Here is a 14,507-nt window from a genome sequence, read left to right on the forward strand (position 1 = left end):
TGAGGTAGGCTGGGATTTAAACAGAAACAACTATTGTATTGTGTCTCCCGAGTGGCGCAGTGGTCTAAGGCACTGCATCGCAGTGCTAGCTGTGCCACTAGAGATCCTGGTTCGAATTTTCTTTATTTTTACTATTTTCTACATTGTAGAATAATAGTGAAGACATCAAAACTATGAAATAACACATATGGAATCATGTTCAGAGCAAAAAAGGGTTAAACAAATCAAAATATATTTTATATTTGAGGTTCTTCAAATAGCCTTGATGACAGCTTTGCACACTCTTGGCATTCTCTCAACCAGCTTCACCTGTAATGCTTTTACAACAGTCTTGAAGGTGTTCAAAGCTAGCATCGCAGTGCTAGCTGTGCCACTAGAGATCCTGGTTCGAATCCAGGCTCGTAGCAGGCCGCGACCGGGAGACCCATGGGGCGGCGCACAATTGGCCTAGCGTCGTCCAGGGTAGGGGAGGGAATGGCCGGCAGGGATGTAGCTCAGTTAGTAGAGCATGGCGTTTGCAGCGCCAAGGTTGTGGGTTCGATTCCCATGGGGGGCCAGTATGAAAAATGTCAGTATGAAAAATGTAAAAAGAATGTATGCACTCACTAACTGTAAGACGCTCTGGATAAGAGCGTCTGCTAAATGACTAAAATGTAATGTAATGTATTGCGATCCTGATTCGGAGGTGTAACTTCCTAATCACTAAAATTGCCATTGGATCATGCATCACAAATGCATTTCAAAATATTTGATTACAAATGTGTGATGCCAAGTAAAAACTTTTTCAAAATGCAGAACAGTTATACAACCTGATAATCACCAAATGCATGCGTTAATTTACATTAGAATTAAGGTATAACGTATATTGAACTAGGCATGTTATTTAATGGCTGTTACTGCGGTTCCACTTGAAACAGCAGAAGCATTTTACAAGTCTTGACCTATCCACAAGGGATACTTTAAAAGAATTGTAAGAACATAGGCCTACTGGTAGAAAGCACATGAGGGGGTACTCTGGGCAGAGCAAAATGTGATTGTGGATTTAAATTATATTTGTAGTGCTCAAAGAATGTTGACAAAAGGGGAGGATTTATTTTTAATGTAAATTGACAGCATAACAATGGGAATTAGTTTGAGGATGTGCATCTCATTAATATAAGGCAAGTTCTTCAAAATCAAGGCGGATTCACAGGCTGTTTAGACAGGCAGACAATTCTGATCTTATTTAATTGGTCAACAGGCCAATTAGTTGTAAAAATACAACATGGCACATTTAGGTTTGTTTAAAACTGTTTTAATTCTCAAGCTCCTCATCACTGGAGGTGGACAATTTGAAGCAACTTCAAGTAGCTGTCAAAATATCTGGAGCTTAGGTAGGTGCCAAAGAACCTGTAACACAATCACAACACCCATTTTCCTCAGGATGTGTTGGGTAATGTTCATCCAAAAACGGAGGACGTTTCCCTTTTCTGGCATTGGTGCAGTGTTCTACCTGTTAGATAATTAGAAATGGCATAATTATGCAAATTCAGTCAGCCACTGTATTAAAAGTCCATCCTACTTCCCGGATCATGTCCCACACTGAATGGCCTTAAAGATTATTTCATCAAATTCATGAAAACGCCTTGATTTGCTATAGGTAAAATTATATTCGTAGATGACTTTACTCAATGCCTTCTATGGAGGTTTTCGATTATGAAAACTAAAACCTTAATGAATGGCATCGGGTAGAAGTAAATTAATACACAAATACTTGAAATGACCACGTTTTTATGAATTTGTTATGATCTTGAAGGACATTCAAAAACAGTTTGGGACATGATCCCGGAAGTAGGCGGGACTTTCATACCGTATTGATGAAACCTTTGTTGGATAGATACTCCGCGAATAACCCCTGGTTACAGATCTAGGATATGTTTCCCCTCCAACAATCCAAACATTAAGGGTAGCCCAAAGGCCTGCGGGTGGCATATTGAGTAGGTTTAATTTGACCATCCAAACGCATTGTATGCAGCCGGCAATACAGTCATATCCCTCCTGGACCGTTTTTCTTATTTTTTTAACCTTTATTTAAGTAGGCAAGTCAGTAATGAGCAAATTCTTATTTACAATGACGGCCTACACCGGCCAAACCCGGACGACGCTGGGAACGGTTTGTACCTAAAACATTCTCCATTCAGGCACCATAGGCTTTGATTTCTTCAACTTCATTTAATTGCGAGACGGTGGGGGGAAAAAACGGGAAATATGCATACTTTCCTTATGAAACACCATTTTCCACCACCATGCTTGAGTGGCTAAATGCTAATCCCGAATGTTGTGTATAGCGTTCAGCCAATCCTGTTGAAACTATCAGACCAGGGGTTCCGTTTCTTTAATGTCTGCTGCATTAGTGGAAACCAAGACTGTTCTCAGGGCAGGCCTGGTTGTAGCTAGATATATTTGAGTCGCGTTGGGGAATTTTTTTCACAGTAAGTACACTTCTTCAAACAAGCAGCTGTGTGCAAAGTCAGTGCAATCAGGAACAACTACATCTCGATCACAATAAGTACATTTCTTTAAACAAGTCAGTGCTAGCAGGTGAAATAAGTCAGGTGTTAGTTTAGACAAAAGACAGTGGTAGTAAAGGGGGGTTAGAAGGATTACTATTATACTATTCCAGGTATTCCTTAAAGAGGTAGGGTTTCAAGTGTCTCCGGAAGGTGGTCAGTGGTCGTGGGGGAGCTTGTTCCACCATTGGGGTGACAGAGCAACAAATAGCTTTGACTGGGCTGAGCGGGAACTGTGCTTCCGTAGAGGTAGGGGGGCTAGCAGGCCAGAGGTGGATGAATGTAGTGCCCTCGTTTGGGTGTAGGGTCTGATCAGAGCCTGAAGGTAAGGAAGTGCCGTTCCCCTCACAGCTCAGTAGGCAAGCACCATGGTTTTGTCTTAGATGCGAGCTTCAACTGGAAGCCAGTGGAGTGTGCGGAGGAGCAGGGTGACGTGAGAGAACTTGGGAAGGTTGAACACCAGACGGGCTGCAGCGTTCTGGATAAGTTGCAGGGGTTTAATGACACAGGCAGGGAGCCCAGCCACCAGCGAGTTGCAGTAATCCAGACAGGAGATGACAAGTGCCTGGATTAGGACCTGTGCCGCTTTCTGTGTAAGGTAGGGTCGTACTCTGCGAATGTTGTAGAGCATGAACCTGCAGGATCGGGTCACTGCTTTGATGTTAGCAGAAAACGACAGGGTGTTGTCCAGGGTCACGCCAAGGTTCTTTGCACTCTGGGAGGAGGACACAATGGAGTTGTCAACCGTGATGGCGAGATCATGGAGCGGGCAGTCCTTCCCCGACATCCACACTGATATGTCTGCCAGACATGCAGAGATGCGATTCGCCACCTGGTTATCAGAAGGGGGAAAGGAGAAAATTAATTGTGCGTCGTCTGCGTAGCAATGATAGGAGAGACCATGTGAGGATATGACAGAGCCAAGTGACTTGGTGTATAGAGAGAATAGGAGAGGGCCTAGAACTGAGCCCTGGGGGACACCAGTGGTGAGAGCATGTGGTGCGGAGACAGATTCTCGCCACGCCACCTGGTAGGAGCGACCTGTCAGGTAGGACACAATCCAAGAGTGAGCAGCGCCGGAGATGCCCAACTCGGAGAGGGTGGAGAGGAGGATCTGATGGTTCACAGTATCAAAGGCAGCAGATAGGTCTAGAAGGATAAGAGCAGAGGAGAGAGAATTAGCTTTAGCAGTGCGGAGAGCCTCCGTGACAGAGAAGAGCAGTCTCAGTTGAATGACCAGTCTTGAAACCTGACTGGTTAGGATCAAGAAGGTCATTCTGAGAGAGATAGCAGGAGAGTTGGCTAGAGACGGCATGCTCAAGAGTTTGAGAGAAAAGAAAGAAGGGATACTGGTCTGTAGTTGTTGACATCAGGGGGAACGACTGTAGGTTTTTTGAGGAGGGGTGCAACTCTCACCCTCAGCGAGGTGTGGCTTGATTCAATGAGTGACATATTTAAAGGGCAGTGGCCACGCTGACAGCATTCCTACAACCCAACCCCTCCTCGTTTTTTAACTGGTCATTCAGTACAGCACCGTTCCCAATCAATTGAACGTTCCAGAACGTAAAAACATTGGTTTCCACTAATGCGCTACAGCGCTGCCTTAGCTAATGATTGAAAAACAGACTGCGGCAAGCTGATTGGCTGAATGTGATACACAACATCCGGGATTAGCATTTAGCCACTAGCAAGGTGTTACATAAGTACCCATATTTTCCATTGTTTTTTTCGCCATTAAATTAAAGTTAAAGGGGCAATCAGCAAATGCTACATCCATTTTTTGTACCCATTGATTCTTGAAGATTAACTGCCTCATGAGTTTAGTTTAACTGTCATACCCCATCAGAACCCAAAATATATGCTTGTTTTACTCCAATGTTTGTAAACAAACTATATAGCCTCAACATAGTTAAAACTATAATTTTGATATCATGGATGGTCAATCCTTGCATCTCTAGCTCTGTCTATGAATTTGAGGGATTCACTTTTCTACAGCCCCATCTCTCAGCTTTTTACTGAACCAATGGTGGGGAGGCCGTTTAATCGTTTCTACTGCTGATTGCCGCTGTAAGGAGGATATCGGAGCCTATGCAGCCTGAATGGAGAATGTTTTAGGTACCGGTCCACGAGATACGAATGTATTGCCAGCTGCATACAATGCGTTTGGACCGTAAGATGAAAACGACTCGATATCGCCATCTGCCAGCCTTGGCCTAAGTCTAGGGGCAACTTCACCCTACTCCTGGAAAGACAGTTGCACATACCTGGTAGCAAGGCCTGCATTCACAGGCAAAGCCAACAGAATAGGGTATACGCCAGCACCAACTGCACTGACAAGTGCACCTCTTATCAGGACACAGGTTGGGCAATTAAGGTCACCTGAATGAGTTTAAGATGTCTGTTTCAGATTCAATTCAGAAGCCATAAAAATATTGTAGAAAATACTTAATTGCAATAGAAACACTGACACTCACCAGACAATAATTGTTTGGAGACAGCTACATTTATACAGTCGTGGTCAAAAGTTTTGAGAATGACGCAAATACTAATTTTCAAAGTCTGCTGCCTCAGTTTTGATGATGGCAATTTGCATATACTCCAGAATGTCATGAAGAGTGATCAGATGAATTGCAATTAATTGCAAAGTCCTCTTTGCCATGAAAATGAACTTAATCCCCAAAAAACATTTCAGCCCTGCCACAAAATCACCAGCTGCCATCATGTCAGTGATTCTCTCGTTAACACAGGTGAGAGTGTTGACGAGGACAAGGCTGGAGACCACTCTGTCATGCTGATTGAGTTAGAATAACAGACTGGAAGCTTTAAAAGGAGGGTGGTGCTTGAAATCATTGTTCTTCCCCTGTTAACCATGGTTACCTGCAAGGAAACACGTGCCATCATCATTGCTTTGCACAAAAAGGGCTTCACAGGCAAGGATATTGCTGCTAGTATGATTGCACCTAAATCAACCATTTATCGGATCATCAAGAACTTCAAGGAGAGAGGTTCAATTGTTGTGAAGAAGGCGTCAGGGCGCCCAAGAAAGTCCAGCAAGCACCAGGACCGTCTCCTAAAGTTGATTCAGCTGTGGGATCGGGGCACCACCAGTGCAGAGCTTGCTCAGGAATGGCAGCAGGCAGGTGTGAGTGCATCTGCACGCACAGTGAGGCGAAGACTTTTGGAGGATGGCCTGGTGTCAAGAAAGGCAGCAAAGAAGCCACTTCCCTCCAGGAAAAACATCAGGGACAGACTGATATTCTGCAAAAGGTAATAATAATAATAATAATAATATGCCATTTAGCAGACGCTTTTATCCAAAGCGACTTACAGTCATGCGTGCATACATTTTTGTGTATGGGTGGTCCCGGGGATTGAACCCACTACCCTGGCGTTACAAGCGCCGTGCTCTACCAATTGAGCTACAGAGGACCACCTACAGGTACAGGGATTGGACTGCATAGGACTGGGGTAAAGTCATTTTCTCTGATGAATCCCCTTTCCGATTGTTTGGGGCATCCGGAAAACACCTTGTCCGGAGAAGACATGGTGAGCGCTACCATCAGTCCTGTATCATGCCAACAGTAAAGCATCCTGAGACCATTCATGTGTGGGGTTGCTTCTTAGCCAAGGGATTGGGCTCACTCACAATTTTGCCTAAGAACACAGCCATGAATAAAGAATGGTACCAACACATCCTCATAGAGCAACTTCTCCCAACCATCCAAGAACAGTTTGGTGACGACCAATGCCTTTTCCAGCATGATGGAGCACCTTGCCATAAGGCAAAAGTGATAACTAAGTTGCTCGGGGAACAAAACATCGAAAATGTTGGTCCATGGCCAGGAAACTCCCCAGACCTTAATCCCATTGAGAACTTGTGGTCGCTCCTCAAGAGGCGGGTGGACAAACAAAACCCCACAACTTCTGACAAACTCCAAGCATTGATTATGCAAGAATGGGCTGCCATCAGTCAGGATGTGGCCCAGAAGTTAAATGACAGCATGACAGGGTGGATTGCAGAGGTCTTGAAAAAGAAGGGTCAACACTACAAATATTGACTCTTTGCATAAACCTAATGTAATTGTCAACAGTGGCGGCTCCTGAAAAAATTCTCAGGAGGGGCAATTTTTCTGATGATTTAGGTGACCTACACACATTAAAAAAAAAGATATGTCCAGCAACAACATGAAGACAGGGGCAGCATATAAGTCAATACCAGAAGCATTTATTGACTGATCTCAAAAGTGTTGGCTTACCAGGGTTGGTGGAGCCCTCAGTTTCATCTTTGCCTCGCAAAGCTAACTCAAACACTCCGCAAAACTTCACACACTGGATTAGCCGGCTGAGGATGTGGCGGTTCTTGCTAATGTCGTAGTAAATATATTTGTTATAGTGAATATGGAATATGATATGTTGAGTAAAATGTTGTGCTAAGATCTATTTAGGTCAGGAGCTGGTTATAAGTTCTGTTCCTATCCAATAACAATGGACAAAAGGGTCCTATCTTGTCAGCCTTGTCAGCAGGTGGCCAAGGACAACACCCACGCCATAGGCCTCTCAGTTCTTCCAACTCACGAGTTCTTGCTCTGAGGACACACACACACACACAAACACACACACACACACACACACATCATCACTGTTAAACACACACACACACACACACACACAAAAATCCCCTCTCTTAGGCTGAACATTTGAAGACAGAGAACCCGACTCAGAGCCAATGCAACAGTGACAGTAGCCTGGAGGTGACCTCGCCCAACTCATCAGGACCAATCAGAAGATCAGAACTACTAGATTGAACCTACTTCATTTATTGCATAAAATGTCTGCACACAATGTTTCGGGGCTCTCTTCAGATAATAATAATAATAATAATAATATGCCATTTAGCAGACGCTTTTATCCAAAGCGACTTACAGTCATGCGTGCATACATTTTTACGTATGGGTGGTCCCGGGGATCGAACCCACTACCTTGGCGTTACAAGCACCATGCTCTACCAGCTGAGCTACAGAAAGTGGATACTCATGGATGCGCATTGCAATTGTAAAATGTCAACACAATTGGAGACACCACGTCATTTTTGGAGACATGTTATTGACAGTAAACTATTGTAGATGCGACTGCTAACTAAATAAAACATTTTAGCTGGCTAGCTAATCATCTTAGCTAAATGTGGGGCAAACAATTCAGTTATTTACCGTTAATTTGAGGGATTGGGGTGAAAGAAATCGAGTTACATAGTGATACTTTACGATATACTGTATTGACAATATCGCAATATTTTAGCGCTAGTTGGCTGTACCTGCACCAAAACACCATTATTGTTCCTTCATAGCTTGTTCTCAATCTTTTCACATTGGGAGCCAATTAGTTTTCAGCACTTTTATTTCCATGACTGATCAAAACTCGTTCTCATGGCTTTCTGATCCCTCTGCAACAGACATATGGTGCGCAATAAAATCACAGTATCGAATCGCAATACGTATAGAATCATGAGACTCGCAATGCTGATGCATATATCTTATCGTGAGGTTCCTGGCAATTCCCAGGCCAAGTTCATTTGCCACAACAAATCTCTTCGCTAGCAAACGCGATGTCTTCTCCAAAACGACAATGTGTCTCCAGCAATGTTTACTTTTTTGACGTTCTATGGCATCTCCACTTTCCAAGCATATATGACCACATGTAATATTTTGGTAAGTGATGCAAATAGTGAACTATGTAGGGCCAGGATGTAAAATATATGTAGCTGCAGCAATTTCTCTTATCTGATATGGTAAGTAATGGGGCTTAATGTATAGCTCCCTAAGAGTTTGACGAACGGGTCCGTGAACGCGATTCCAGATATATTTACCTCTGAATAAACTGCCTTTATTACACCATATCCACATCCAGTAAACTTGTGATTATCAACACTAACCTCATCGTTGTGGCGGCGGAAAGCTAGCCTGTATCCCTCGTCATCCAGTTGAGTGAGTGGCAATGTCTTTTTTCGTTCGTACCAATTTTTGGAAAATCCTCGGGTGTAGGACTTTCCGCCTTTAGTAGAAACCTGTTGAATTATTAAATTTGGTCTGGGAGGTCCTAATTGTTTCGTTGCCAATTTATCTTAATTTGTTCGCCGACAAAAAGGAACTTCTTTCAAAGACACAATCGAGTTGGACTGAAGCCTAGCCATTTTGATAGTAGTAGTGAATTGATTGAGGCTGCTACCTGGTCTTTTCTTAGTTACGTTCATTCGTGGTTACGTTATGTATGACGAAAGCGCGTAAGTGCAAGCCCACAGACACCCATAGAGAATGTATTGAAAGCTTTGAAATGTGAAAAAAATAGATTTTACATGACAGGCTATGAGAGACTTCTGGGCGATTTTCAACCTGACTGAAATCGCCCAAAAAACGGGCGGGGCCATTTGAAGCACGACTTTAGCCTGATTTGACATTTAGTGGCTGTCAGATCAGACGTGAACACTGATAACTGCTGTTGCCGTGATATAATTTTTTATAAATTTATAAAAATAAAAATAAAAATATTTTTTATTTTTTATAATTGATTAGAAAAAAAATCCCTTCCTTTTCCCGTTTGGCAGTGCGTCGCCCATATCGCCCTATTGAACAAGCCGTCCCTGATTGTCAATAAAAGCCTTTGACACTTATGGAATGCTTGTATTTATACTTCAGTATACCATAGTAACATCTGACAAAAATATCTCATAACACTGAAGCAGTGAACTTTGTGAAGACCAATACTTGTCATTCTCAAAACCTTTGACCACGACTGTACATGGCCACTGTTGTCAAGAACGGTAGGACAGCCATTGCGAGATTTGATGTAAAACGCCCTTGAGTGACATTCAGCGCTCTCCTGTATACGCTGTTGGCAATACGTCCTGCTAATGCCCCATTCCCTCCCATTTACATGGGGCCATAGGTGAAGATTTTCATGTAGAACAACAGTTATATGTTATGATGAGAGCAACATGATATAGGCTGTCAATTACGAGTAGGGCTGTCAAGGCAATTAACCCATGTCTAGGCATATACAAAAACGTACCTGTCAAGTTCAGGCAGACGTTCAAATCTTTCCGCTATCATTTGAACGATCACAGCTCTGGGGACTGTGCGGCCGGTGTCTTTCTGTACGACACTGCTGTTTTCTGACATCTTCAGCAAGATGCCCTGCAATGTAATGTCAGTGTCCACCAATAACGTAGGGCTAGCATTGGCAAGGCTGAGTGAACGTGTATGCGATACGTTCGATAAGACTGAATCAGATAGCTAACATTCAATTTAATAAAATCCCGTCCAAATAGCCTAGTTCAGTGAGCATACGCTATTAAGCACGATCAGACTGCAATAACACCAGTCAAATGTATTGCTGTACTATCCGTTACCATGGCGATGTCTCAGCTCTAATCTATGTGCTGTAAATACATTATTTTGAGGAAGGGCGCAGCCATTTTAAACCACGTGCACCAGAGTGACCTCTGAACCTTTCACAACAAATTATAGCAGTGGGAGAAGATGGAACGAGATGGATTTTGGCCGACATTCTGCACATTTTCTCATCGATGAAAGATTTAATCTCAATACAGTTTTCTGTTCCCAAAACTAGAATATGTTATGAACAGAGTGGACTAAGTTTTGTAGACTTTACTCTTTGCAAACGTTTTTTAAACTCGCGTATTGAGTTATTGCACACATGCGCTTCACATAGTAAGCGTTCCCTAACGGAAATGTGCAGATGTATGCTAGAACGCGCCAATAGGATCTCGCTAATCTGCTCTGACTCCTGTGCAGCACTGATTAGTTTAAATTCATGTGTGTCTCAGAGCAGACAGGATGTATTGTATGAGGTTTTGCAGTGTTTGTTTAGGGTGAAACAGATGGGGGTATTTGTGATGTTCCTCTGGGTACCAGCTCATGTGGGAGTAGAGGGGAATGAGGAAGTGGATATTATTGCCAAACAGGCTCTTAAACATCCTAATGTTGAGATGGAAATATCAATCAGTAAAGCAGAAGCCAAGGGATTAATAAGAACAGTGGTTAAAAATAAGTGGCAAGATTTGTGGAACAGGGAGTGTAAGATCCAGGAAAAAGTGGGGGCAGGAAGGTCCTCAGGCTGAGAGAGAAGGGAGGAAAGTGTAGTCACAAGGCTGAGACTGGGACACAAAAGGCTAAATAGTACATTGAAAGTGGTGGGTGAACATCTGACTGGGAGGTGTGATCATTGTCATTGTCAGGAGGAGATGGAGGCAGTGGAACATGTTCTATTTCAGTGCCAGAAATAAGTGAGCGAAAGGGAGCAAATTTTATTAGATTTGAGGAGTAATGGGGTTGAAGAGCCAGGATTAAGTGAACTGCTGGGGAAATCTTCAGGGGATGTAGTATTTAATTATGTATTTCGTTTCCTTAGGGAGACGAGATTATTGGGTAGGATTTAGACTGTCATTGTCTCTGGTCCACACTCCAGTCCAGCTGGTGGAGGTAATGCACCTTAAAGTTGGTTGCCAACCGCCATATAAAATCCACAGAAGAAGAAGAAGAAGAAGGATCTCGATAGGTTATGCTTGGCTCTGCCCACACCTCCTTGCTTGTTCTGCCCACTATAACACATTTGTTATAATATAATAATAATATGCCATTTAGCAGACGCTTTTATCCAAAGCGACTTACAGTCGTGCGTGCATACATTTCCCATTGGAAACGACAGGCTGTGGTCTATCTTGGTTTAGTTATAAAACTCTTTAATACTGTTTTTTTTAACCTGACTTCCTTTCCCATGAAAAACGGAAGTAGGAACTCCGGTCAGGCATTTTTTTACTCCTACTACGTTAGGTTATGCAGCATTCAAAACAACTCGGAACTGGGAACTCGGAAATCTCAGACTTCCGACTTCAGTGCGTTCAAAACAACTGGGAATTCAGAAAAAAACTAGCTCCTACTAGGAAAAATCGATTTGAACGGTCATCCAACTTGGAATTCCAACTCGGGAACTCCGGCCTCTTTCTAGAGCTCCGACTTACTGAACTGAAGATAATTTATGTCATGATTTGACCTTGTATTTTTCAGAGTCCCCTGTTGTTATGAATGCGGCATTAGGACAAAATAAATGCCTAAAACTCGGTCCGCTACATACTGAGGTGCGTTCAGTTCCCTTGAACATTTGCTACATTGCAGAACAGTTTGTACTGACAAGTTTCCCCAAAGGTTTTTGAATAGACTGAGCTCCTGTTTAGTGGGTGTGGCTTGAAGCAAGAGAGAGATAGTAATGGCGTATTTTTGTAGGCACTAACTGCGCCATGGTTTGTTGCACAAAGCCTGTGATAAAAATGAATGTTTTTTTTGGTAGTGTTTTTGGATAAATGTAGAAAATAAGGTCTGTGGTAAACACAGGTTTAGGAGATCTTATACATTTTGTTCAATGAGATAATTTTCATCAGCTATAAACGTTACTTTTTGTGAATTTTGAAGAATAAACAGTTGAAGTCGGAAGTTTATATACATTTAGGTTGGAGTCATTATAACTTGTTTTTCAACCACTCCACAAATTTCTTGTTAACAAACTATAGTTTGGGCAAGTCGGTCAGGACATCTACTTTGTGCATGACACAAGTAAGTTTTCCAACAATTGTTTACAGACAGATTATTTCACTTATAATTCACAGTATCACAATTCCAGTGGGTCAGAAGTTTACATACACTAAGTTGACTGTGCCTTTTAACAGCTTGGGGAAAAAAGGCCGCTCAGCAAGGAAGAAGCCACTGCTCCAAAACCGCCATAAAAAAGCCAGACTGCGGTTTGCAACTGCACATTGGGACAAAGATCGTACTTTTTGGAGAAATGTCCTCTGGTCTGATGAAACGAAAATAGAACTGTTTGGCCATAATGACCATCGTTATGTTTGGAGGAAAAAGGGGAACGCTTGCAAGCCGAAGAACACCATCCCAACCGTGAAGCACAGGGATGGCAGCATCATACTGTGGGGGTGCTTTGCTGCAGGAGGGACTGGTGCACTTCACAAAATAGATGGTATCATGAGGAAGGAAAATTATGTGGATATATTGAAGCAACATCTCAAGACATCAGTCAGGAAGTTAAAGCTTGGTCACAAATGGGTCTTCCAAATGGACAATGACCCCAAGCATACTTCCAAAGTTGTGGCAAAATGGCTTAAGGACAACAAAGTCAAGGTATTGGAGTGGCCATCACAAAGCCCTGACCTCAATCCTATAGAAAATCTGTGGGCAGAACTGAAAAAGCGTGTGCGAGCAAGGAGGCCTACAAACCTGATTCAGTTACACCAGCTCTGTCAGGAGGAATGGGCCAAAATTCACACAACTTATTGTGGGAAGCTTGTGGAAGGCTACCCGAAACGTTTGACCCAAGTTAAACAATTTAAAGGCAATGCTCCCAAATACTAATTGAATGTATGTAAACTTCTGACCCACTGGGAATGTGATGAAAGAAATAAAAGCTGAAATAAATAATTATGTCTACTATTATTCTGACATTGCACATTCTTAAAATGAAGTGGTTATCACAACTGACCTAAGACAGGGAATTTTTACTAGGATTAAATGTCAGGAATTGTGAAAAACAGAGTTTAAATATATTTGGCTAAGGTGTATGTAAACTTCCGACTTCAACTGTATGTTATTTAAAAAATCACATAAAGCACATAAAGGCTTTATAATTCATAAAGGTAATGTTAACTGAGTGCTATTAACTCATAGAACAAACCGTATAAACTCTCCTAAGCCTGTGTTAACCTCAGAACTTATTTTCTGAGTTTATTCCAAAACCCTATTCTTTCCCCATTCATTTTTCCCATAGGGATGGCTAAACGAACCAGAGGTTACTCATTTCCGGGTTTTAGGACTTCAAGCTGGCAAGCTCTATGAGTGACGTATTTAAAAGCCAGTGGCCATGCTGACCGCGTTCCCCAACCCACAACCCAACCCCTCCCCGTTTTTCAACAGCACTGTTTCCGTTCAATTGAACGTTCCAGAACGTATAACGTACTGAACACAGCCCAGGTTAACTTCCAAAAGCGGAAGTGGCATCACAGGCTCTCTTTCCATTTGGTCAGTACTATCCAGAATCCTTGGGACGTCCATACTCACAGACCCTAACCCTTACCTAATCATAACCCTACCTTAACCATTTTAAACTTCTACTTCAATAGGGTATGGACGTCCCAAGGAACCTGAATAGCACAGGCAACGATATATGAGAAAGGAGCACGGACACTTTCAGTCTCACCTGAAACCGGCACATCTGATTGTTGGGGACTCGGCAGAGGCTAGTAAACCCGAGCGTGGACAAAAAACCTCGACATGCCATTGGATGTAAAGTTTTGTCAATCAAGGGTAGCTAGTAACCAACCTCTCCATTGCTAAGGTAAAACCATAGAGATAGATAGAGGACTCATTTTTGTATATGTGCGGTTATAGTGTCTGTGACAGCATGGGCAGCGCCATTGAGGGAATCTCCACTTTGAAGTAGTCATTTTTCTTCTTCCCGATTGGCTGATCCTGCCTGATGACCCAGTTGGACATGACTCCAACAGGGTCACCAGGAAGGATCAGCCAATGAAGTTGGAAGTCCCACCCAGTTGACTACATTAAAATGGTGGAAGCCTTCAACGGCGCTGCCCATGCTCATGCTAATGAGGCCTTTTAGCCACTAGAGGCCTCTATTATTCTCTATGGGTAAAACTGGTACTGATGCTGCTGCTTTCTACTTCGTGGCTGTAGACTTGGGAATCAAAAACGTGGTGATGTGAAAGCTGCCAAGGAACAGCAAAAAAGAGGACGAGGAAGTTCCAGATATTTCGCAAAGAATATATGAAATGTGTACAATAGACGGGGTTATTGCAGAGCCATGCGTTTTACGGCAAGATCAGACAAGCAGGTATTTTCCAACAGACAGTCAGGAGAGAATCTG

The 14,507-nt window shown here is 42.8% G+C and overlaps 1 pseudogene across 1 annotated transcript; it reads right to left on the reverse strand.

Moving 5' to 3' along the window:
* Positions 1–1,128: 1,128 nt before the first annotated feature.
* On the reverse strand, positions 1,129–9,961 carry LOC311141988 (transmembrane protein 126A-like; annotated as a pseudogene). The gene is made up of 5 exons: positions 9,612–9,961; positions 9,331–9,500; positions 5,024–5,047; positions 4,810–4,928; positions 1,129–1,488 (listed from the first exon to the last, which is right to left on the reverse strand). The product of its transcript is annotated as a transmembrane protein 126A-like (transcript).
* Positions 9,962–14,507: the final 4,546 nt, after the last annotated feature.

Source organism: Coregonus lavaretus, assembly GCF_964263955.1.
Source record: "Coregonus lavaretus genome assembly, chromosome: 15".
In the NCBI taxonomy this organism is placed as follows: Eukaryota; Metazoa; Chordata; class Actinopteri; order Salmoniformes; family Salmonidae; genus Coregonus; species Coregonus lavaretus.